The following is a 26,616-nucleotide window of genomic DNA, read 5'->3' on the forward strand; positions in this document are numbered from 1 at the left end:
TGAGCTTGACACCTAATGTCGGATGCACAAATGCTAAAGCAGAAATTTCAGGACGCCACTACCGTCCTGATAAAGATCAAAAAGTGGTGTGACGGGTGTATACCGACAATTATAACTTCTCCGGCCTTCATAACATCAAGCGTAGTACTTGGAGGCGTCCCAATGCAGAATTTTGTTGCTCTACCAACCATTTCGTCAAAGCTATATAGTCCCTCTGTCTCTTCTGTATCATCTATGGCGAAAGAACTGCGTCGGGATTGTTCATTCGGTTTGCCTTGACCCCTTTTTCTGGAATTCTGGCACTTCATTCTTTGTTGTCGGTTTATTTTCCGTGCCTTCTTTTACCATCTCTCTATCCCCATCTTCAATAAATAATACCCCATATTGCCCTGAAGCATGTGCGTGAATTTACGAAGAGGCGGCGTATACGCTAAGAAGGCAAAACTTTTCAGCTAAGCCGGCTTTTTTGTCAATACAGATTGTTGCCTACAAAACCATTGAACCTGCGTTGAGCGCGGTGAACGTTATATTAACAAAAGGGGCAGCAAAAGGCTATTTATATCAAATTTGCGATTCATCATATGTCATGGCATAACCTGTTGATAAACAAGCATAAAAAATGTGACCTTAAGATTTTAATAGCACAAGCCTGCCACCAGCAAGCTGTTTGTGTGATTGGCGATACTGCATGAAATCAACCCCTGAGGGCACACCGAAACAGTATCCGTAGTGCAATAATCGCAGTTCTTTACTTGATGAGGGCCTCATCAGACGACTTAATCGTAGCAACTCATGTAGCTTCTTCACTTACGTAAAACTGCAACATTTCTCGCTAATGCCCCGCGTTATTGCTACTTTTAATAAGGCGAAAGACTTAAGTGCCCCGTTGTGTGTAAAACCACTGTTGTTGTAGTAGTTTTTTTAAACAAGAAAGTGGCCGCCGCTATAAAGAGTAAATAAAAAAAAGCACGTGTGACTCGATGGAATTTAAACCCTGGTCTCGCTCTACCACTGCGCTATCTCCGTTTTTAAACATAATAAAAAATTCTGTACATATAATTTAAAACGGGGGCAACAATGAACAACTAATAAGGAGGGTATACCAGTCAGGGCGAGAATAATTTTGGTCGTAGAAATATTTAAGATAATTTGCCAAAAGTGTGATCTATGAATCAAACCATAGAATCAGCGTGTCTATCCAGCACTGGCGTTTTCCATGAACTATGCAGAGCGATTCAAAAAAAAAAAAAACCAATCATATGGCACATCCCTGTCTGTGGGTGGTACAAGATACCTTACACTATGTGGAGTCAATTCAAAGTCCTTCAGAGTTCTTTGAAGGGCATCTCAAAAGAGTATGGCATCCTTAGAATTTATGGAGCAGTGGTCAATTGTTTCCGGTACATCGCACACGCGACAGTTTACAGAAGACACAAAAATGTTCCGGTTGTGCAGCCACGTCATCACAGGCAAAGTTTTGGTATGCAGTTTTAAGAATGACGCTTTCTTTCTTTTTTTTCTTTTGAGGGAGAAAGCGGCATTTTACGGACACATAAGAGCACGTCTTGTCCAGACCAGTTAGAATAAACAGTTCTCTACAGTGGTTCTGGGAGAAACATGGAAATTAGGCCTTGTAGAGTTTAGCACGAGACCATAACCCGGTGAAAAACGAACCAACAAAAATCATATTGAAGAGTACCCTTCATACATAAACACCCACAAACAAGGTCTGGGCAAAAATGATGGTGACACAACAAGGTTAGGCAAAACATCGACGAGGTAAACTTGCAAAAAAGCTCAAATAACACGGTGGGCTGAGTCCCGAAAAAAGCGTAACCGCGCAACTATTTTCCGCACGAAGAGATGGGTTAAGCCCAGCCCTAAAGGTTATCACGCCTCATTGGCTTCATGGTAGACGCCCAATTAAATCGTGAGAAAACCCGATGGAGCCGCTGTATGTATACGTGACTCCGAGCGCAATGAAGGATTTACAGGCCAATTTTGATGCCAGAACATGTTACATGACTGGGCTCTTCCAAAAATCCACAAATTATGCGGCACGAATATCTGTTAATACAACGAAGGGCCTCAGTGCACCCCCGCCAATAGCGGATGCTGTGTTGGTAGGAGTCCTGCAGCGGAACGCCGATATATTTAAGTTGAACGCAAGACCATTAGATCCCGGTTTACCCGGTTGGTGTTAGTGCCCATACGGCAAACAAAAGTCCAGAGCTCTTCGAAAGGTTGACTTTAGCACGAGAAACTAACCCAAATTCATTTGTCGTAGAAATAATTATAAATAATCTGCTATCACTATAGAAAAGGACGAAGTCATCAGCTTACACGCGTAATTTGAGTTCGGGTCAGAGCGTATTAAAACCCCAAATGCAACTGCATTCGTGCACACCGCGACATAAAGGCTCTAAGTAGAGTGCAAAAAGTAAAGGCGATAGCGGGCAACCTTGCTTTACTGACGAATGTATAGGCACGGGCTTCGAAAGCTGACCATTAACAGTTAGGCGGGTGGAGCAGTTACTGCAATAGAGACTTACTCCCTCGAAAACGATAGAACCAACGTTGGCCCGCTCCAATAAAGAAAATAAAAATGAGCGGGAAACGCGATCAAATTCTTTTGGAAGATCTATGTGCAGTAACGCGAGCTGCTCATGGGAATCTTTACAGAGCTGAAGGACTGCTCGCGTGCATTGTGTAAATTTGGCTGTATGGATCCGTCGCGCAATCCACACGCTTGATGCTGGGCAATAAGTATGGCCATGACAAATTGCAGACGGTCAGATAACATCTTCGCGAATATTTTGTAGTCAACATTTGTCAGAGTGATTGGTCTGCAGCTACGCTGCGAGCGGTAGAACAAAAGTTGTCGTTGTTGTTCCTCTCTCCAAGGCACATGCCCTCTTGAGGGCTGTATTGGCCAGGAACCGGGAGCATGAATTGGAAAGATAAAGTTGTAGTATAGTGCGTGCCGCGGGACACCTGAACGTGATGGTACGTGAGTACAACATGGGCACACCAGTCGCGCAAAACCGTGATTCTAGGGAGGCTGTGGCGAGTGCCAGTCTGCTTGCTGACGTAACTCGCACCTTAAAAAACGGATGCAAAAGCGAATCAAGAGACACAAACACGGTGAAGCAGAAAAAAACGTCTGTCGAAATAATTGGCACCTAAACACAAAGAAACGAAAGCGTGGAAAACGAGGGAAGAGGCGCAAATACGAGGCAGCAGCAAAACGTCGTTATTAAGCATTGCGGAGCTTTCGCGCTCAAAGCACGTAGAAACGACGTCCGGCAGCACCCAGCGGATGACCAAAGTACAATCTCTTGGCGCCGATCTAAGCAAAGCCACGCGCGGCTTCCGCAGCAACGACTCATTGCGACGGAACTGCACAAAAATTCGCATTTGTTGTTCAACCCCTATCCCTGGTGTGCCCACCCATGGAGACTGACGACAGGCTACCCACCGCACGACAGAAGCGCATGCGCGCAGCGGCTCCACTTCAAAGCAGGTCGTCCGGGGATGAAAGTCGCCGGCCAGTCGGCGGCGCACGGCCAGGAGGTCAGCGGCACGGCTGGGCCCCTTTCTCACTTGCCGCCTACCATCGCAAGGCTTCCTTCCTTTGCTGAACCCCGACGACGGGGTTCTCGCCGTAATCACCACTGGTCGTTTAGCTGGACAAGAAAAAGAAGGGAGACAGAAAATGAGTCGGTAAAGGACAGTGACATTTCCGGCCGTGGACTAACGTCCACCTCGTTTCCTGCCGATGGCACCACTAGTAGCTTTTTTTTTTTTTAATTTTTTGTAGTAGTTATCATTCCCGCGTCACTACTTTCTTCTCAAACATCAGCCTTCCGTTGCACATGACAATGCAATATCTCGGGCATCTGTTTACAACGATGAGTTGGAGGAAATAGACGTAGCACAACGCCCTTATGACAACTGCTGTCTCTGCGTTCGTCGGAAGTGCGACCTTTGTTCGTAATTATTTGGGTCAAAGTGAGTACTGTGGGTCGACGGCGGCGAGACGACCGACTAACTATGGTGCAACGAACGTCACTGCCACGTTGTTTGATACAAGTTATTGAGCGTTTACTCTACAGCGACCTGCTTCCTCGCGATGTCAATTGCAGTTTATCAAAATAACATGACGGTGAACATTTGACAGAGTGTTGTCGGACTAACCAAAAAGTTAGAAAATAGACATCGACATCGACATAGGCACTTTGTTTCATATCTGCAAAAAGAAACACGAGGAGGCGAGAGCAAATGTTGCATTCGTAGCTTGACAATGGTCTCACCTTCCGGTCACAAGGTCAGCAGCTACAAAGTTGCCATAACACGTGACTAAACGTATTCAGAAAGAATCGAAATAAAGAGACTAATGTGAAAAAAAAAGAAATCATGAAATGCTGTCATGACAAACTGAACGGGTAAAGCTCTCACACCTGTAAAAAAAAAAAAAGAAAATAAAAACGCACACAAAAGTGAAATTACATGATTCAATCAAAGCTACGCATATCAGAGAAAACAAAAAGTTTCATGCGCGAAACACCTGTACAACACTTACATGGGGAATGTACAAACTCGCAAACATTGGAAACAAAAAATATAAAAAGCCGGCACAGTTTAAAAACATTCCATTATTAGCGACAATTGAGATGGCGCACAAACACTTTGATATACATTTAAATTAAGCACATCTTTGTATGTAAGTTGATCAGGAGCAATACCGTTGATCATCAATACAATCAAAAGTTTAAGGATAATGTTTTGCATCAAGTGGTCACTATAATTTGCTTTAGTGAGACGAAGAGTCCAGTACTCAGGTCGTCTCGCGTTGTAGGAATGTTTCTTGACTGTTCGGTTTACTCGTGTTCCTTGACATAGCAACACGAGTAAATGTTTTCCTGTCTAGTTCAGCAACCAACGTATTGCATAAACGCTAATTTTAATAATTGTTTGTATTAACCAAGCGAAACGATTTGAACAAAGAATTTGAGCAAAGGGTAATTCAATAAAAATATAAACGACAAACTCGATGTTTCAGAGATGAGGTTCTTTTCCTTCGACGTCCAAATCGATCGGAACAAAAAAAATGTGCAGATTCGAATTTTCATTTCGCATGAAGACGACGCACATGCAAAAAACAGTACTCTTTCCCGTGTTCGAGCAAACCAACCTTTGTTTTGTGTTTACGTGCTTACTTTAATTTTATTTTATACACGCTTACTTTAATTTTATTTTATTTCTTTGTACCAGCAGCCCCCCCCCCCCCCCCCCCCTTCCCCTTCCGGTTTTCAAGTTCTTCCCCCCGGATTTCTTTTTCAGTCATATCATATTTGGTTTCCCGTGGAGTTTGCCTAGCGGAGTTTGCGGTCTCCGAAGCGCCACCGCATTGATGCAAGAAAAAGCGATACATTCACCATGAGCTCACGCAACCTCTCCAAGGCGCAACAAAAAGCCACCCAAAAAGCCACTGAGGACACAATGACCGGTATCGGTGGCCCCTGTCTCTCCCCCTTCGGGGAACAAGCTTCCGCGCGTCGCGGTCATACCGACGGCGCCCTTTTCTCCAGGAATCGCTCCTTCTTCGCCGTTTGCCGCCCCCTCGGCAATGAACTCTTCAAGTTGGGCATATTATGCACGCCCTAGACATTTCTACCTTTCTTCATGAAAAGAAGAGAAAAAAATTGAATAGGCTGGTTTGGTGAGAGCTGGGGCAGTCGTGTTCAAGTTCTCGATGTGTAGTTTACACAATGGAGAAGCACAACTGACACCCCACTCCCCTCTCTGCCAAGCGGGTTCGGCTTAAAGCAATTCACCCCCGTCCCGTCCGCGTGGCCTAATGGATAAGGCGTCTGACTTCGGATCAGAAGATTGCAGGTTCGAGTCCTGTCGCGGACGTCGCTACTTTTCTTTTTCTTTTTTCAAAGCGTCTGACTGATGTCGTCTGCTGCTCACCCAAAACGCACTTCCGGAAATACAACCTTCTCTTGTTATGATGATAATCGTGGGTGAAGTGAAGAAAAAGTAAAATGCTTCCCGTAATCGGAATCGAACCTGGGTCCCCGCGTTATGAAGCCGACGTCTACCCGACTGAGCCATTCCGGCACTTTTTTATTGCCTCCTTGGCATCAACGCAAAACACTCTGTACAGTGCACAAAAAGCTCCAGCCTCCAGTCGGCTCGATTGGGCGGCTTAAAACTTCTTAAACTGCGCTAGTACATCCAAAATAGGACTTCTTAAACAACGCTAGTACATCCAAAATGGGAAACCGCTCATGTTCTTCGGGCATGACTTTATACACTTCTCTTACATAAGCAACACCTTCAATGAAATACATTCGCACTGTACGAGCGTCATCGAAGGAATCTGGATTTGGAGAGGGGTGCATGGACGTGCAAAATTAAACAAAAAATTAACCCCTCCGTCTAACGGCGACGATGGTTGAACACTAGAAAAAGCCATGTAATGCCAATGTAGCTTTAAAGAGCACAATCGCAATGCAGTAAACCCCAGGTGTTCGCGTAAAGAGCGAACCGCCTTATGTCACACTCTCGGAAAATAGCTACTGAATTGATTCGTTTGGTGTTGGACTTGATTTTGGAAAGCTTCGCGTTCCACCGTCGTTGTCGTTGTGACAGTGGGGCAGTTGATTCTTAAAACAGGTGTCAAGTGACTCTGAACATCACCACAGGATGGATGCGTTACCAGCCTGGTTGTCATTTCGCGGGGCGTAGTTTGGAACACGCACCTTGAAGAAGTCGGCTTTCGCGAATAAGATGTCTTTCAGGTGCAACGGGTATTATTATTATTCTTTATTGAGTTAACAAGACATCACTAACTCCTGTTAGGCTCTTACGCGTTGCCTCAAATGCGCCAAGGGTTTTATTTGCGTTAAAACATTTTTACATGTAGGAAACATTCACGGGTGCTAGTAATTTCTGCTGGAGTTCATCAAGATCTCCTTCGCATATAAAGACAGTGGCGCAAATTATGCTCGAGGTTTGACGTGCTGTACCTTTTTCACCTCAGGTAATTCAGTGCGACTAATTTCACAAAAAAAAATTATGTGAACGATTCAAGCAACACAATGGTGGCGCCCAGAAACAAGAACATCAGCATAGTGCCTTCACCAAACACGACGACCCTCCTCCAAACCGCAAACAATGGGAGCAAAAAAAAATATTGCTCCAGTTGTAGCCCATTCATCGAACAGCACGAAGCTCTGCTTGCACGCACGGGCTGTCCACCGCTGCGAGCCGTCCTGTCAATAATTCCGAGTCAAGAGATCCAAAGAATAAAGAGATCCAACGAGTCAAAATGTTTAAAATGAAATCTCTTGACTCGTTGGACATTTCTACCCATGTTGGATTTTATGACGATGCTAGGGTGACTCAGCAGATCTAACGAGTCAGGAGGTCCTATCTTGGACCTGTCGACTTGGATCACTTGACTGATGACTCGGTTATAAAGGGAGGTACAATGATGGGCTTGATTCCACGTAGCTTTTTCCCGGTACCTGTTGAATCGGTTTTCTTTTCCTGTTGCCTAGTGGCGGGTCCTTACACTATAGCAGGCCTGTATGCAGTTCCTTTTCAACAGGTCAAAGAACGGAGTATGTATTGGAATTACTCGCCGTGGGCAAACTCCGTTTCGAAATTTGCTCAATTTTGTGGGATATTTTTTTACGCTATATAGGACTTTAGTAAACAGTCACAAATTTTCGATACATGCTCTGTGTTCACCTTTTTAAGATTCTGGCACACTTAATCAGACACATTTCACAAAACCCGTTTTATTAAAAACCAACTGCTGGATTTATTGAAGCCGTTTCACCGAACACCGTTTCCTCAAATTGCCATGTAAGGATAAATTACACGTGTTAAAAATTTGGCTCACATCGTTTACATTATCGCTTCATTGAAATTGCTTGAATTTTTCTGAATAATTTGAAATTTCCAAATTTGACTTGATCTAAGTTAGCAAATATTAGAATATTGTAGGCAACCATGCGACTAGTTTAAAACAAGGCTCCCTCGCTGCCCCGCTGATACTCCTTGAAGGAGAAAAATTTGCTTTGGGGAAAAGCGATTCGCCCGATCCCACTACGGTGGTCCCTATTATGGTATAAAAAAATTACAAGTGCCGAAATACCAGTGTCGAGGGGTGGGGATTAGTGACAGTGCCCCATAATGTTTATCTTAGTTAATGTTTAACGACCGTGTTGCAACACGTGCCCATGGTTACGTGACTGAGTGTGCTAGCAGAAAGATAAAAACAAAGTGGGAGTGGCACATTTAAGTCAAACCTTTCCGTCTGATGAATTTAGTGCAAAGCACCGTCCAATTCAGTGCTATTTTGTAAAACCGCGTTCGATGCAACGTCTTCATCTGCATTCGTAGGACCCAACCCTTTGGACCACTTGACTCATTGGATTTCTGACTCGTCTGTCGCATGGCTATTGGATCTTCTGGCTCTTTGAATTTCCTTACGCGAAATTCCTGCCAATGACTGCCCATGACACTAGTCTATAAGGCGCTGCCGCAGCATGACCCAACACCCCCCCCCCCGCAGAAGGAACTGATCTAGTACCAAAAACGTCAGGTTTTTCGTTCCTATGCATGCTGTGTGGTTTTATTTCGGCAGATTTACGTGCATTTTTAACCAGAAAAAGGTGGGTTCGAATGTTCCCCTTCCGTCGCAGCATCCTCCCTGCCGATTTTAGAGAGTTTTAGCATAGCGTGCTCCGTCCGCTAACCCTACGGCGGCGGGTAGCGGGGCGCGACTGGGGAGAGCAAATTCGTCACGGTGGGGTGGATTAGTTCCGCGCGGCCTGCCTTCGCCATGCCCGCTCTTTCCCTCCGCTGAGGGGCAACCTCCTCGCACTCCCCGCGCGCGCATGCGCAGTCCGGTCCCGCTACCCGCTAACCTTAGCGTAGCGTACGGGAGCCGCTATGCTAAAACTCTCTTTTATGACGCCTGCTATGGCGATACTTCCTTTAGGGCATTGCTAGCGTGGCCATCGTGTACAGCTTCCGTAAACGAAAACAGAAAGTCGATATAATTCAGAGTATGGCTGGGAATACAAATTTGGATGCTGAGAAACTGTGAAAAAAAAAGAAGAAAACATTTGAAACCAGTACGGCGTCATAACTGCGGCCGTGAACGGCGCTCCCTTCCGCCGCCCATTTCAGGTAAACTAAGGCTCTAGGCTTCCGGTAAATAGTAAAAAAATATTCTGGCTAAACTACATAATGTAACCCGAGAAAATACTTCGCCACATTCACTTTTCAGTGTCACTTAAAATCAAGAATTGGCAATAAATTTAGCATTATTTATTTTTCTAATTTAGCAAGGTGCTACTAACAAGGCTACTACTCCGCGCCTCCCCCCATAAGTTGGAATAATGTTATGTAGCTAAATAAATTAATTTTTTCAAACGCTTCCTTTATCTACTAAAATAGTCTGAAGAGCACCAGAGACCAACATATTGCCAATGAAAAGCTTTAATCTGTGATCGAACCCAATATACTGTAAGCTTATTTTAAGTAAGAAAGGTTTCTGTTTATTTATTTATTTTTTGCTTCCGCGCGGTTGTCGCCTGAATTCCTGCTCCCTGTACTCTTGGGCACACGTTCTTCGTGTGCGGCCCCGAAGTCAACGTCCGGCTGAGTCTCTTTCGCGCGCTTTCGGGCGAGTGGCGCCACTGCGGGGGCGACGCACGTCTGAGCCATTGTCCAACCCTTTCAGCGGCTGCTCTGTCCCGGGCGCCAAGGGCTGCCGCGGCCGCCTGACGTGTTGTTTAGCCGCTTAGGCGCGGCAAGAGCAAAGGCGAGACCGGTTAGAAGCGTCTTTGGAGGCTCTTGCACGACCTTGCACGCTTATGGCAAAGGGTCAACAAGGCCGCGGCCCAGTCAAGGTCACGGGAGTGATTGCTGCGCTGACGACGCTGATGGCTCCGGAAGGAGGAGGGTGGAGAGGAAGGGAGGGGTCATTCTCTGGGTCACTGGTAGAGGTTGGCTGCCAGGATCAGGTGGCCCATTTGGAGGGCCTGGCAAACGAGGCTAATTAAACGGATATGGGCACTTGCGGGGGACCGTATGAGGGAGGGGCGCCTGGGACATTTCGGTGCGGGACGTTTCGATGCACGAACATATCGGTTGCACGGACACATCGGTGCTCGGACACATCGGTGTACGGACATTTCGGTGACCGAATTTTCGGTGCTTGCTTGTTTGAAACAGCCGTTATATTTTATTTTCGCATAACGTGAGTGATGGAGCATAATCTAGCGCAGTGATTGCATGTTTACATTGATGCCTTGTTTGACTCTCTCCAGTCATTGTTAGAAATTGAAGATTTGTATAATTTTGTTTACTACCTTGTTCAGAGAACATCTGTCATGCAGCCAAGTGATTGCATCTTTTTGCCAATGTTTTTTTTTTTTAATTTACGACATGGCGTTAATTTATACACGCTCTTGTTTGCGGCACGCAAATCAGCTAAAACAATTTGCCGATGTTTACGATGATGTAATGCATTTTTGTGATGTTTTGTCTGAATGAAAGGCACACTCTCACTATCCAAGGAAAGCAGCTTTACAAACATTTGATTGCCCCAAAAATGCAGAGTATCGTTTAAGTTCTATGTAGGGTGTGCTGTGACGCTAAAATGAATTTGCAAACACTGTTGTCGCTAACTTTTTTACAGAGGAGTCTATAGGATATTGTTGTGGAGGAAGAACGGGCCTTTTTGAAAACAGCTGCAGCTTATGTATCTCCTCAATGCTGAGAAAGCTCTTACGGGTTGTACGTACAAATACCACTCATTCCGGTATTCGGGCAAACCGACCTTCGTTTTATGTTTGCACGCGTACTTTCATCTCATTTTAATTCTTTGTGCCAGCCTCCACCCAATACCTCTCCGCCCCGGTCTTTAGATTTCAATCTTCCCCAAATTCCTTTTTCAGTCATATTATTATTTTCAGTTTCCCCTGAAAACGTTACAGGCCCCTAAAGCGTCACCGCACTGATGACGCACAACCTCTCTAATGCGCAACAAAAGGCCACCCTAAAAGCCCCAGTGGACACAATGACCAGTGTCGTTGGCAACTGTCGCCCCCATCGAGGAACAAGCTTGCTGGGCCTTTGTTCAGTGACGCTAGCTACACCCTTCCGCACGTCGCGGTCATAGCGACGGCGCCACCTCTCCCGGAATCACTCTTACTTTGCCTTCGGTCGCCCCGTCCGCAATTCACTCTTGAAGTCGCGCATATCATGGACATGGACACCCCAGACATTCCTCGCTTTCTTCCATTGTAAGAAGGGAAATATTGAATAGGTTGATTTGGCAAGAGCTGCGAGAGTCATCTTCAAGTATTCGGCGTCCAGTTTACACAAAGAAGCACAATTAAGTGACACCCTCCTCTCTACAGAGGGGGCTGCGCAGCCCTCCCCACTCCTCCCCTCCCCCTTTCAGTAACGCCGGGTAGGTCTTTTCGGTACAGAGTGGTTCGCAACAGGGCGGTTCGGTACGGTCTTTTCGCTACACGGACATTTTGAGATACGGGCGTTTCGGTACGAAAATGAATTCGAGCGAGCGTTTGAGGCAGCAAAATTCGCGTGCGTGTTAAACATGGGAGTTGCAAGCACGCAAATCGAACCTGTTTATTAAAACTGTTGTTGCTCGTATTTCTGCGCTATTTTAGGCCAGTAAAAATTTATGTGGCCTTGCCAAAAAATGCCTATCTATTTGCGTAACAGCAGCCAGAAAAAGTATAGCTCGTTCATTACTTCGTCTCTTTAGCGACAGTATCATCATGTATTTTTTCTCGCTTATTTTATCAATAATCAGTGACAGTAACTATTTTTTGCACTTTTCAGAAACTGCAATAACAGCTGCGTAATTAAGCGCCACCGCAGGGGCAATGGAACCTGTATCTTTCCAACGTAATGACGAAGAAGATCTTGCAATATTTTGGCATTACTTATTTGTGGGCGTTGCTTTCTCCTGATAACGCAATGCACATACCAATTAATTATCAATTCATTACCGAAGGCTCCTGTTGTATGCATTGTCGCAAGCTTCCGTCCCGGCCTTATCGTCGTTAGCAGTTACAATGCTGGGTTTTTTTTTGTTAGCAGTTACAATGCTTTTTTTGTGAATTGGAAGTTGAAAAGGCTCTCGTATAATATTTAAAGCTATCTACAATGTTTTCTGCAACCTACAGAGATATATTTTTTGCAAGGACTGGTCGCTTATGATTTTCAGACAGTTCTGCCGGAAATTATACTTGTCATAATTTAGTGAGTGGGGTTTTATTCCTACTAGAGATAAATGGCACCTGCAGCTCCCCACCGTTAGTATTTTAAATAGGATAGTCTTTCTTGGGCTCATTAAACGCGGAAAATTTGTCCTCTCTGTTTATCAGTTTGTCTGCCTGTCCCTCGATTCAGCCGCCCGGCCAAAGTTATTGCAGAGGTTGAACTATACGTTTATAGGCAGCATTTTATAAGCGTGTTGCTGAGTAACGTGTTGTGGCTGAGTTGATTAGCTCGCATCGTACACACTAAAAATTTTTACGCCCAAAAGGGTGCTTCAGCTTGTCGCCGCAGGAGCACCCTAAAAACTGAATATTTTACGCCCTTTAGGGTGCTTGGATTTTGTCGCCGCAGGAGCACCCTCTGTGAAGCACCCCAGAAGACAGGTGCCTTATAAACACCCTTTTCCGCCTAAAAGTATCCTAGGGTGCTACTTAGCACCCCAATCTGTAGGAGCATCTTCTGCAAAAGCACCCACCTAAAGGGGTACAAAACGGGTGCGTCATCCTCGGTTCACAGGTGCAGCAGGTGTGAGACCACATATTGCACAATATCACACACGATTATGGTATGAAACATTCGTGCTTTCCAAGCTCGGTTCTGTGAGACATTCCATTTAAGCTCAACATCAGCTGATAATTTCCTTGAACTTGTGTCACCGATTGCTAAAACATCAATTTAAAAAGTCAGGAGCCACATCTCAGTACAGTTACAACTTTAGAGGTAGTTGATTACCCAAAACTTCGTAAAAAACCAATTATATGTTCACTTTGCCGAACTGCAGTACACATCCTTCGAGATTCACTGCAGAGCCTAACCATGCTGTGCAGTGAAAGCAATTAGGTGTGCAACACTTCAACCACACAAAACTTCCTTGAACCTTAAAACCCTTGGCTTCTTAGTATTGCATCAAACTTCCAATCAAGGTAGCTACCTGCAATGTTTAGTGCCTTATTCTTGAGCTGAGCAGGAAGGTTCAATATCAAGGAAGACCAAATGCAAAATGTATAGTTTCCTCCGTAATGCGGCTCATAATATAGTTCCCTCCGTACTGCGGCTCATAATCTACTTATAAAAGTTGGGTACCCAAGCCATTTATTTTCGTTTGCATTATTCTTTTTGCTTTACGGAAAAATATTCATATGGTACAGCACTTGCAAGGTTTGGTGGTATTTGGAGTTTTATAAACATGCCTTTAGACTAAATGACCCCACATAGCAATAACAAGAACTGCAAACATCACAGAACAATGCATACAAGTTCCCTGGTGAAGCCCATGGTTGAAATGTAATGCCATTGTTCAGAAAACATTATTTTATCATGAGGCTAGCTTGTACATGGTGCCTTGCATTATGTCCCTGCCGGTGGATGTGGGGTCATTTGTCACTGTTGCAAATGAAAAGCCAACAGCCAGGGCCCATTAGTTTTGGCTAGTATTACGAGGTGCCTCACGGTAAGCATTCTACGTCGATAGACTTTTTTAGAGTTGACTAGAACTGAAATCAGCAAAAGATTCTCTACAAAACATTCATTCTATCCGCAGCTTTAGGGTTTGCTAATTTCCATAGTTGGGTTTCTTCTGCCTTTCTTAACAACATTTTTCTTTTGATAAGAAGGTGCACAACCAAAAGCAAAAAGCTTTTCTGTAAACCTTTGGTAGCTATATAATTGTTACAAAATATTTTACTCTAAATATGGCAGCTTAAACTGAGAATATTTGCATTCAAAAACATTAAAATAAGTTTAAATTGATCATAAATTTTTAGCTGTTTTTACGCAAAACTGTACATGGGATATGAAGTGCACCACAAGGAGGGCTTTGGATTAGCTTTAGCAAATTTGGGACATTTAAGGTGCACTGAAATCTCTACACATGCGCTTTTTCACTTTCTGTATGCACCAGGAAAATGGCTGCCAATTTAGACAGCGATTCTAAATAGTAGTTGACGTGCATTTTAAAATAATCACAAACATTATAGCCACAAAATTAATTTTTACAAGTTGTAGACATTGCCCGTTACACCAGACATTGGACTACACTGTCAAGAGCGTTGACATCTACAATGACGTCTACAAAGCAGGCTTATACTGGTAGAATGTTTCATACCATAATTACTGTGTGTTCAGAGCTCACGTGTGAAGTATGGATACTGCTGCTTCAGCAAGAACCGAGGATGAGCACCCTTCCTGGTTCTGAAAAAAAATAACAGAGGAAATGCCTTAAGCAGGATTCTGAAACGGGGTTGAATGAAACAAGAATGAACAAGAAATTCTTTCAAAACATGTAAAGCAATGCAAACAAATATTTATTTCAACTTATTTCTACAAAAGACCACCTCATGAAGACTGGTGGTGGGGTATTGGCTCAAAAAAAAAAGCAGAGAGCACTTATACAAATGCTACAGGGAGCCTTCGCAGCCAACAATTGTTTGAACACACCTAAACTAATCACTGTTCAACAAACTCATAAAAAATGTTTGAATGCATAAAAAACCAGTGGTAAACACAGGAAACAGTTAAAACAGAATGACGGCACAAGTTTGTCCCGTCGTTCTCTTCTGTGTCCTGGGTTTTCCTATGGTTTTTCATCCATTCAAACATGTACCAGCTAGCCCAGTCCAACGCCTTGGTATCATAAAAATATGGATAGTCAATCCTTACACAAAGTTGAAAAAAAAAGAAAGTATAAAGTAGGTGACAAAATTAAAACGACAGCAAATTGGTTGGCTTTTAATTTTAAATGATAATATAAAAAATAATGGCATGAATGAAAGTGAGCAGCACGCGAAGTACCTTGTTGCTAGCCCGACATTCCACTTTGAAGCAAAATGTCCGCTTTCAACACTACATAGGCTAAACATGCAATGAGGCATTCCTTTAGGCACACAAAATATACCATAATTGTTAAAAAAGCTACGAATTAGTTGAAAAAACCTGACCACGACAAATTGGAATTAGTTACTAGATACAGTTTCAGAAATACACAGCGACATCATATAAAAATAAATGGTTCCCATACAAAGATTGATCATAACAAAAATTCAGGACATTTATCAGACTGGCATCAATGTGCAAAGCAGCTTAATGAAGGAAGACGGTCTTCACTAAAAACATGTTAATATTGGGAGCTCATGTGCTTCCCTGCAAGTTGGGTGTGTAAACCCACTGACATCTTAACTAACCCGCCTGAATCATCACTTGATAGCCATTAAGGAATTTTACGAATTGGTTTATTGTAGCCAGCTGTCTAGTTTATTTCCCTATTTTTCTTGGCATTTCGTGTCTAATTCTAAATTTGGTGACTAGATAGCTTTTACTATGGTCATGCACTGGTGACAACGAATATTTGATTTTACTTTAAAAAAATTTCAGTTTTGTTTTATTGCTCACCAGCCAACGATCTGAAATATCAGAGGCGCTTAAAACGTATGTTGGCATTTCCTTCCTGCAGTGTAGTACAACTAATCATGACTTTTACCATAATTTGTTCACAAATCGTAATATGTGGAAAGTATTCAGCTTAATGAAAATGTCATTTCAGAAGCATGCACAATCAACAAGGCCTCAATGACTCTCATGACGTGGTCCACTTGTTTCTGTCACAAATAACCTGAGTGCAGACACATTCCACCGAAGACGAAGGTAACATGCCCTCTTGGGTGATGAATATTTAAAAAGCCTTACGAGTAAATTTGCTGCTGAGCACGTGAAATTGTGGCATTAAAACAAAAGATCCCTCTGCGGCATCTTTCACTTGGAGGAGCGCTTGACCACAAACTTTGAGAAGCTGGAAAATGCTCCATGAACCGCTCCAGCCAGCAGAAACGATGCAGGACACAAGTTGGTAGGCGGACCGTTGGCATCCTGCGATTGTGAAGATATTTCTGTTTAGTAGATGCTCTTCTTTTTGTACCACTGTTTATTTCACCTTTAACAAGCAGCTGAACTCCTTAACGTTCGCATAATAAAATGCTGCAATGCGGAACAGTTAGCAGGGTTGCCTCAATTTTGCTTTTCTACGAATTAACACAATGTAGGTAATCTGCACACAACTACAATCAAACTACAATTTTCACCTACTTCACTGCTAACATCAGCGTTTGACTGCTCAAGCACAAATACAGGTTAGACATGTGAGCAATCTGCTAAACGTATCCCCACAAACTGAACAATCAGGCATCAGAAATCGGCAAGGAAGGAGGTGTCACGTTTAAATGGCACTTTTTTTGTTCAAAACATAAACAACACCTGGAAGCTTGAAGCGTGAGAGGGGGTCTTTCACGCTGACAATGTCAGACCATAGCTTGCTAGTGGGCACCTGCACGATGTGCACAATGTGTTTCTTGAAAATGCGTGCGAAAGTTTGATTGAAGTGTAGGACGAGAATTGCAGCACGTTTTGACACAGGCCTTGTGGACGCTTCTGCCTGCTAATGTCAATGTGGATTCTTGCTAGTCGCCCTCTTCGCTTCTTTCTGAATATAATGCTTTAGGCATTATATTCAGGACGACTGCATCAAAACGTGCAGCAATTACCTACGTCCCACACATCGGTGAAACTCTCGCACACATTTTCAAGACACGCAGTGCATACATTGTGCATGTGCCCACTAGCAAGCTGCGTTCTGACATTGTCAGCGTGAGAGACCCCCTCTCACGCTCCAAGCTTCCGGGTATTGTTTATTAGATTCCATGCGCTGAATGCAAATCAGTGTACATTGGCGAAACGGGCAATCTGCACAGAAGATTAATGCAGCACTGGAACGAAGTGAACAAGGGCCATGCAAAAACAAGTCCACTGGCAGAGCACCGTGAGAGGACGGGACACGTGGTCGACTGGAACAAGACAAAATTACTGACAACTGAGTGCAATCTACCTTCTCGATTACTGCTCGAGTCCCTCATTGTTCAGACGACGCCCAACATTATCAACATAATGGATGGCAATCTGCACCATATCTATGCAAACTCATTGCGCCGCGTAATGCCCAATATATAGCTTCGTTTTCCACGACACATGCTCACCGTGAACAAGCAACAAACCGTTAAATGGCTTTCTTGACTTGGTCAGTGACCTACGTTTCATCACTGCAATAATGCTTTTACCTGCCTACACGGCATTCCGTCAAACACTGGACTACACCACATGAGCCATTGGCGTTCTTAACCTGCACCAGAGTATATAACCTTTCACTACTGCTATGAGATAGACCCATAAACGCACTTCAATATGGCCTTTATATTTAGCTCTTGGAAACATTATGTATAATTTTACCTTTAAGTTGCACCTGCTACAGCAGCTGGTACTATACCAAAAACATGAAAAAAAAAACGGTGGTTTAACACGCCAAAGCTACACTTGGGATATGGGGAGCACTGTAGGGGAAGGCTTCGCATTAATTTTGACCATCTGGGTATTTTTGTGCGCATCGAAATCTCCAAACACGGGCGTCTTTACGTGTTGCCTCCATCTGAAAAGCGGCTACACCAAGCGGTATCTAACCGACATTCACCTCCACAGCACACCACCCTAGCCACGGCAGTGGGTTAAACATATGAAATAAAGCGAGTTTTGGAGTGCAAATGAAAATATTAATCACACGTCTTATTTTCCCAATCGATGTACCTTTTGAAATCCACCATGCAATCCCCCCTCCCCTACCGGCCTACCAAAACACCTTTGTCTCAAGAGGTAATCAGGCTGTTAATGAAGTAAGTATTTACAATGCGAGACTTGCCACCGTTAAAGTCATGCACTTTGTTTTAGAGATAAGCAACATGAGCCATTTGCAGCACCAGGAGTTCATTGTGTTAAGATCAGATTGAAAGCATTGACGGTAGTAGTTGAAAGAAATTGTGTGATAAATTACAACATCATCTGCAAATAGACCTACATGGGAGGATATGCAACATGGAAGATAGACCAAGCAACCTGCCTGGGGGGACAACAAAGTGGCACGAGCAAAAGAAGTATATAGTTATTAGAAGTAAACTGCATTTGAGAAGAATGAAAATCTTTTGCTCAAGTGAGGACATTAGGGTGAAGTTTGAGAAGTAGTCTGTGGTGTGCAATGCGATTGAATGCTTTAGAAAAATCGAGAAAAACTACCGCAGTTTGTAAGCCTGTGTCAATGGATCAATGTAGATCGTGAACAAATCCTGAAAGTTGTGTTTCTCAAGTAACCCTTGTGAAAACCGTGGTGATACTCGAATGTGATATTGTGATTTTATAAATAATTAGCGACCTGAGAGTGGATGAAATGTTTCCTGACCTTGCATATGGTGCTTGTTAGGGAAATTTAATGGTGAAGTACCGTCTCCTGATTTAAAGACTGGTGCTACCTCGACTATCTTCCAACCATTGAGATTAGTGCCTGTCATGAGAGACTGCGAAAAAAGCGCTGTCAGAATTCTACAGACTGCGGGATGTACTTTTCGGTATAGTATGATTATTACCAGTATGATCTGAAGTAGACCAGTTTGTATTGCAAGTTTAAAACCATATCAAAAGATCCTAAATGTTTGCTTGGCTTGATTACATACGAATACTTGCTTCAAAGTCAGTTCAATTTCTCTTCTTGCCCTTTAGTCGTCAGCCCCAGATTCTCTTCAATATCTCTGCTAAGCAATGACACGCTCAATACGCACAGCACTGCTTCATGAAAATGTTTCAAATAATCAGAGGCCACAGCACTGCTAACACGTATACATCATGGCAAGTTCCACAACATGCAATAACTAACCTGAAAATACATAATCGGTGGGTGCACCAATATGGCAGCAGTGCCTGGACCGATGTGTCGAGCAAATGCGCTGACTTCTGAACGGTTGGTCCAAGCGGCCAGATGATGGATGAATGACCATTCCTGGCGGCAAAGCGTACGGAGCACCAACGAAAGGCCAGGCAGTACTTGGGTACAGCAGGTGCAGTGTCGGTTGGCCAAGGGAGGCCCTGGCAAAGCCTTTGAAACTGGACTGGAAGGCAGCTGACCCAGGACAGCCAGCAGCAGCACCTGCAGGTGCATAATCTGTGAGTGTGCTGACACTTGTTGAAATACAAGAAGAGCACACACAAAGCACGAATGCTTACATCAAGTAGATTTTTAATCGTTTAAAGACAGTAACCTCCAAGGCACTAATAAGAACAATCCCGGAACACCCCAAGTGAAATTTAGGTCACAGTAAGAATGTATTTATTAGACCCGCAGGTACTGTGAGTGGGGTATGCATGATATATGCAAAGCTAGCTACTGAGCTAATTTGCATGGAACGCATGCTAGCAGCTCATCTGTATCCCTTGCTTTCAATCGGAACTGGTGTGTGATAGTTGAGGCTCCTCCATTTCAATGTCTGACTTGTATCTGCACGTTCAATTCTCCAATATAAATCGAGTTGAGTGAGTGCCTACAGCTTTCTTGTTAGTCTCTGTATGGCCTGCGGTTTTGCGAAAATGAGAACTTGCGAATTGGCTCAATTTTCTGCACTAATTTAAACAATACATATGCCTCTGATATCAAGCCCCAGACTTCCCGAGAGCTACTCTGACAGAATCGGCAGGCGCCTCGTAGGCGTTGTGAAATCTCCCCCACTACCCCGGGACTATGCTAACTCCCTGCGAGGCCACATGCGCGCATTTCACCTTCAATTTGCACGTATGTGAATTCTATACCTCTATGAACTCTCAGACGGGCGTCGTCATATTCGTGCCGGACTCGTGAAACTCGGCAACGTAAATTACCGCACTCGCTCGCTGGCGCGCGGCGCGAACTCTCTCACCGTTTCCGGCCCTTGCATACTATTTTCTCCACCTTGCACTTTGTAAATTATCATGTTTAACTACACCTCGTGCACCCTCATCTCTTGCCTGCTTTTCTTTCAGCACAACTCCGTCAGCACCCGGTCGACGCGTACGCTGTCGGGGCGCGTTGGCGAGCGAGTACGGCAATTTCGCTGTTGTCGAGCTTCACGAGAACAGCACACATATCGCGGCCCGAAGACCGCGAGGCGTACGGTCGCCGGTCTCGCGAGCGCAATAGCTGCGAAGCGCACTGCACGGAATTCGTGAAGGGGGGGGGGGGGGGGGGAGAGATTTCACAACACCTACGAGACGCCAGCCATGGAAACACGTGTACGCGTTTTCACATGTACTTCCAGGGAACCTCCTGTTCATGTTATTTCTTGGTATACCGCGGGTATTCACGAGGGAGGACTAATCACAGCGTTGTGCCACTCACGCGAAATTGCGACTGCGATCTGCAACCGCAAAGGCACTGTTTGAGAGACACATAAACAAACGCCCCGGTGTTAAAGAGCCTTGCGTGATGTGAAATTATTAGCAGCCGTGTACCATAGCGCGAGCATCGTAGCCAAGGTCTACCTTCAGCGTAAATTGATGCTGACTTCTGCGGAAACGGTGGACTGGGCGCCAAACAAGTATACTAACTCACGTAGGCTCTCAGAGCAAACGAGATGGGGGTCTAGCGAATTACTGACCCATAAACACCAGAACTCGTACCAACCAAATACAGAATAACAAAAAATGCGTACTTACCCTAGCAAAAACGATGTTTCCAACGTAAAATTCTCCTTCACTGTCGTCTTCATCTCGCGGACACACGAACACGCTTTGTTCTGATGCAATGTCATCCACTTTTGACGCGCAGTATTTTATCCGGCGATGATCGTTCTTCCGGGGTCCCCATGTTCAACACACGCGTAGGTTAGAAGGGTAGACATCACCCATAAAGCTTCTATAACTATGATTTAAGCTTGAAATAGATAAAACAGATTAAATCACGCCACCAACCACTCGGCACACAACGCCATAAAAAAACACACACAAAAGTGAGAGATAGTTGCCAGACTTCAAATGCAGCACCTCTATGTTTGACGAAAATTGTGTTAACTACTGTAATGTTGGTAATTATCTTTCTGCTTTCAAAGTCTGAAATGTGTTTATAACTTAAATTTAAGGTTTTTAAACACAAAAAGTGAATACACATAAAGTAATTGACATATATACTGATATTGTAAAGAGGTTTGACGTTTGTTTTGGTTTTGTTTTCACGGCGGGCTTCTCAAGAGAGAACGTGCGAGAAAACGAGCTACTTTGGGTTTAGGAAGAGGGCGGTAAATGTCGGCGTGATAGAAAGCAAGGAACAGGTGCTTACCCTGGTCGTTAAAAAAGGAGCTAATAAAACCCTCACGTAAAAAAAAAAAAAAAAAAAAAAAAGAAAACACGTTCGACGAGGAATTGAACCATTGACCTACAAAACAGTAAACGGACGCGTTAACAAACAGCTATGTCGGCGGGCGGTGTTCGAGGCGCCTAAAACAACTCTATACGTACGTAAGTTGTCAACGAATATTGTTGCTTGTGTCTAGTCATCGCCTCCTTTAACGATGGTCTAGTTTATGCTGCATTTTTGAAATTCTGGCTGTCCTAACGCTTGTTTCTCACGCACCGTTCTTGCAGACGAGGCCGCATTGCTAGCGCTGCAAGCGATTGAGCCAAAGCTCCATTATTTGACTCAAGAAAAGCTATCGCAGTCAACCCGACCTTTTCTGCGCAAGCCACGGCAGCCACGAAATAAATGGAATGTGCCGTTAGAATTATGGCGTTGATAACGCTTGTTTGACCGGCACCGTCTTGCAGACAAGCAACGTCGCTCTAATACCACTAATACTACAAGCGATGTCACTCCTGGCATGTCAGGCGCATCAAACCCATCGTGTAAAACGACTGCTAACAGTGCGAAAACCTCTGAGTTTGTAACAAGTGGGGATTTGCGGTGGCGGCGACGTAATAGGTACAGCAAGCAGGTAGGCAGAACAGCAGCGTAGGGTTACAACCTTTCCCCGAAAAAAAAACGGGCCTTCCGGGGGGGGGGGGGGGGAGGGGGGATTGTGTTGAAAAAAGACGCCATGTTTTTTAACGTGCAGTGCCATTTATTGTAGTGTTTTCTTAGAGAGAAATCAACATAACGTTTGTACTGAAAGTGATTGAGAGCTTGGTTAATCGCTCTGCATGTGCTTCACTGAAAAGTAACCGCAATTGCTGACCGCGGCGGTAGAATTTCGTTATTTTGTCCTTCCCTTAGGTCCCCCCTCCATCTGAGGCAGCGCGCTCGCCCGCGTATTTTCTCTGCTCGCGTGTCTTTGCGCAGCTTGTCGACATAGGCGTGCGCAGAGTTCTCAATTCGGGGGGGCAAAGTCTTACCGCTGCGCACCCCCCCCCCCCCCCAGAGCAACTCCCGACCTCTTCTCACTGAAGGCCTTGCGGTGCGAACGCAGTGCAAAGAGGGATGGTTATAAAATTTTTATTTCAATGTGATGGAATTGCAACACACACAAAATATTTCTGAGCAGAAATTTTACTTTCATGTGTTACATCGGCAAGGCATGGGGCAAATTTGGCGCCCCCTTCAGATGATTAGGGGGGGCGGCCGCCCCCCCTGCCCCCCCTGTGCGCACGCCTATGCTTGTCGACACGTATTTATCGTCTTAGTTGTTGAATTGACGCTTATAAAACGCCAAAACGGGCATAATCACGGCACAAAAGCCAAAAAACCGGCTGATGACGGCTGGTTTTAGATATGGACCGGCAACCGGCCCGCTGTTTAAAAAACCGGTCGTGCCGGTCCAACACCAGGAAGGTGGCAACCCTACGGCAGCGACGAGCGAAAATGATTTTACACGACCGCCCCCGTCGGCCTGCGCAAAAAAGGAAGATAGAACCCCTGCATACACGCCCTCGAAGAAAGCTGTACAGCCGATTCAGTTTGTTGTGGACGAAGAGCAACCGAGGCTGCAGCCACAAACGATTGCGCTTGCCGTGGTATGAGCCAAAGCATATCTTCACATAGTTATGTTATCGTCCGTCTGACTGTTACTTACTGAAGGGAAAATTCAGAACACAAACGTTGACGTCTAGCGTCTATGCCAGACATAGACGCTGCTGTTTAGGCCCTAAAAACCACCTTCAGGGCGTCTGTCGGTTCTGTCTGATGGCGCGCTCGCGCCGCTGATTACGAACGAGGCGTCTGTTGGCGTTGACTTATCGTGTTGGCGAGCCGGTAAACGCCATCACGGTTAAACTCCCTGTTGGAAGACTACGCTGTTGGGACGATAGAGTGCCGACAGAGCTTCTTATTGGCCCCACAAACGCCATCAAGGTTAAACTCCCTGTTGGAAGACTAGGCTATTGGAACGATAGAGTGCCGACAGAACTTCGTATTGGCCCCACAGGCGTGCTGTGAGCCCAACAAGAAAGTCTTGTTGGAATTTTTGCCCGGGGCATAATAATACGGGAACAAATTCTTAGGTAAATTCGATTTCGTTGAGGACACCGATGCCTCGCGTAAAAGTTTTATTTATAGGACTACAAGAGGCATTTTGTAGCCTTTCCTTCCCGTGCACCCAGACATCGAAACGAACTTTGTGATACACTCGAAGCAGTAGATTAGTGCAGAGTGGAATTTAAACATTCAGCACGTTTTGTTCAATTTACGAACAGCAATTTTAGAGCCTTTCCCCTGGTCTATGTGGAGAGTTCATATTTATTCTCTCAACGGGCGGTGAAATAGTGCAATGTGCGGTTTAAACATTCAGCCTGTTTTTGTGCAATTTTGCATGCTTGCATTCACACACCGTTCTTTTAGGCACCCTAACGATAAGGTGCCGTGGTAACACCCCAATCGAGAAGAAATACTTTTTAGCACCCCTTTAACGGTCGTAGCACCCTATGAAACTGTTGATTACACCCCTGAATTTTGGCACCCTCGAGGTGGGGTGCCCGAGCAATATTTGGGTGCTTGAAAGGTGCAAAAAGGGTGCAAAATGTTCAGTACACCCTCCTTGCACCTTAAAGGGTGTAAAAATGTTAAGATTTACACCCCTTAATATGTGGCACCCTCATGATTGGGTGCCGGAGCAATGTTTTAGTCCTTAAAAGGTGCAAAAAGGGTGTAAAATGTTGAGTGCACCCTTTTAGCACCTTTAAGGGTGTTAAAAAGTTTAGTGTGTACATTCGCGGGTACTTCAAATTTATCGGGTCCCGTAAAGGCCGCGGATCACGAAATTTTCCCAAATCATGGCAAGAAGCTTCTCTTTTTAGTATTTTCTAAACCTTCACTCCCCCCCCCCCTATCTACAGAAAAGACTGTCCACCTAAAATAACCACCCCTATGACTTTAACGGTCGAAATTTGTGTGTGGAATTTTCAATATGTACTTTCGTTGAACTTTTTTAAAATTTCAATACATGAACAGCCCCAATCTTTTATTATCAGTGTTGCTGAAGAACAGAGTGATTGTTCGTTGATTTTCCGCCTGACTTCTTTGCGCTCGTCCGGGTACGAGGCTTCCCGTCGACAATGTAAAATTGGGGCCATGAAGACCGAAGTTAGAGGCATAGCAAAAAGGTTTATGTGCACTTATTTACATTTGTACAAAATAATAAAAAAGGGGGAAAGCATTGGGATTGACTACAGAAAATACATAAATGCTCAAATATTCGTCCTCTGGCGGGGAAGGATTTTTCATCTACACCCTCGCGTTTCCCATCCACGTCATCGACGCCAGCGAGATCGCTTTCGCTTCGGCGCATTCAGCGAAAAAAAAAAAAAAAACGTGCCTGGGGCCCACTAATGGGTTGCCTTGGCTATAGCTGAAGCTGCAGCGCGTAATTAGGGGCACGAATGGCAGTGGGGGCCCGATCCAAGGGCGAGCGTTTCAGGCGAACTTCCGCGAAAGCAGGCGCCATGCACACTCCTACTGTACTTCCCGTGCGTGGAGAGGAATTCGGAGAAGACAGGTGGCTGACCCCCAGGGCGAACGCGCTTGGGGCCAACACATCCACCGTGCCAATACATCCAACGAGCTGAAACATCTAATTTTGGCCACTGCATCGAACGTGCATTTACATCCAACGCGCCATTACATCCAGCGTGACATAACATCGAACGTGCCATTACATCCATCGAGCAACTTCGTCCAAAGCCGTGTCATTACATCCAATTTCGGCCAGTACATCCAATGCACCACCACATTCAACGTTTCATTACTTCCCCGCACGTATACCCTGCTGCCTAACATAACTACATTTGCAGCTTAATTCAACGCAGTCTGACTGAACTCCGCGCTGGAGTGTTTTAGCGGAGCGGGCAACTTGCGCTACGCTATACGCCTTCTCTTTTCCACGTGTAAGTGTTGTTTGGTACGAGGAATAATTGCACCCACACAGTTGATCAGTCCTAATTTCAGTGCCGCCGTGAAAACGGCAGGTTGTGCAGACGGTTTGTCGAGAGACTCTGGGTTTTGCAATAAACACAACATTTAGTTTTGTTTATTATACATTGAGTTACAAAACAGTGAGTTTTGTAACACTTTATTGCTACTTATATGACTGATAATTTGTTTCTAACTGCAGTGCTAAACCATCTCATGCTCATTTATAAGTTAGGTGTTTACTTTGTTTAACAGCACGGAAGAGCACTTAGTGTGTGAGAAATATTTTCCGCAGCAATAATACACGTCAAAGCAGCGTCCCCGGATATGAGCGACGTTGGATCGTGGCTCATTGGTATCTCTGAAGCTCACATTCGGTACTTTTGTTATATAGAACTTCGCTACTCTGAGAAAAAAAACTAAAAGAATGTCTAAGTATTGGAATAACCAATTCAAATAACATTTACGAGAAAAGCAAGCAAATGAAAGATGATCGAGGAACTATCCTCAGCGCATATTTGCAGGAGAAATAGCTTGAAAAGAAAGCGGATTCATAAGTAGGCCTTAATAAACCCCAACAGCACAGATGCCGTCTTTTAAAAAATAGATCCTGGAGATCCTGTCAAAAAACAAATTAAAAATAAAAACAAAATAAAGAGATAAATTTATATGTTCATGCACCAAATGTTCCTTAAAACCTATACATTTTTTGCTCTGGACCGAAATTTTGGACCGAACGGGCTGGGAATTCTGATGGACGTTCACCGTGGGGTCAGCCACCTGTCTTCCCGAATTCCTCTCAACGCTCGGGAAGTGGGGAACGAGCGTGCATGGCGCCTGCTTGCACGGTAGCTCGCCTAAAACTCTCGTCCTTGGATGGCGTCAACGATGCCCTTTGTGTCGCTACACACTAAACTTTTTAACACCCTTAAAGGTGCTAAAAGGGTGCACTCAACATTTTGCACCCTGTTTGCACCTTTTAAGGACTAAAACATTGCTCCGGCACCCAATCATGAGGGTGCCACATATTAAGGGGTGTAAATCTTAACATT

The 26,616-nt window shown here is 44.5% G+C and overlaps 1 long non-coding RNA gene and 1 other non-coding gene across 2 annotated transcripts; one reads left to right on the plus strand and one right to left on the minus strand.

The window, feature by feature from the left end:
• Positions 1-5,846: 5,846 nt before the first annotated feature.
• Trnar-ucg (transfer RNA arginine (anticodon UCG)) lies at positions 5,847-5,919 on the plus strand. The gene has a single exon. It is a non-coding gene; the product is annotated as a tRNA-Arg (tRNA).
• An 8,705-nt stretch (positions 5,920-14,624) lies between these two features.
• On the minus strand, positions 14,625-21,257 carry LOC144166924 (uncharacterized). Its single transcript, XR_013321791.1, has 3 exons — positions 20,890-21,257; positions 19,082-19,351; positions 14,625-16,203 (listed from the first exon to the last, which is right to left on the minus strand). It is a non-coding gene; the product is annotated as an uncharacterized LOC144166924 (long non-coding RNA).
• Positions 21,258-26,616: the final 5,359 nt, after the last annotated feature.

This window comes from Haemaphysalis longicornis, unplaced genomic scaffold (genome assembly GCF_048455015.1).
Source record: "Haemaphysalis longicornis isolate Haplotype H1 unplaced genomic scaffold, Haemaphysalis longicornis Haplotype H1 scaffold_199, whole genome shotgun sequence".
Classification (NCBI taxonomy): Eukaryota; Metazoa; Arthropoda; class Arachnida; order Ixodida; family Ixodidae; genus Haemaphysalis; species Haemaphysalis longicornis.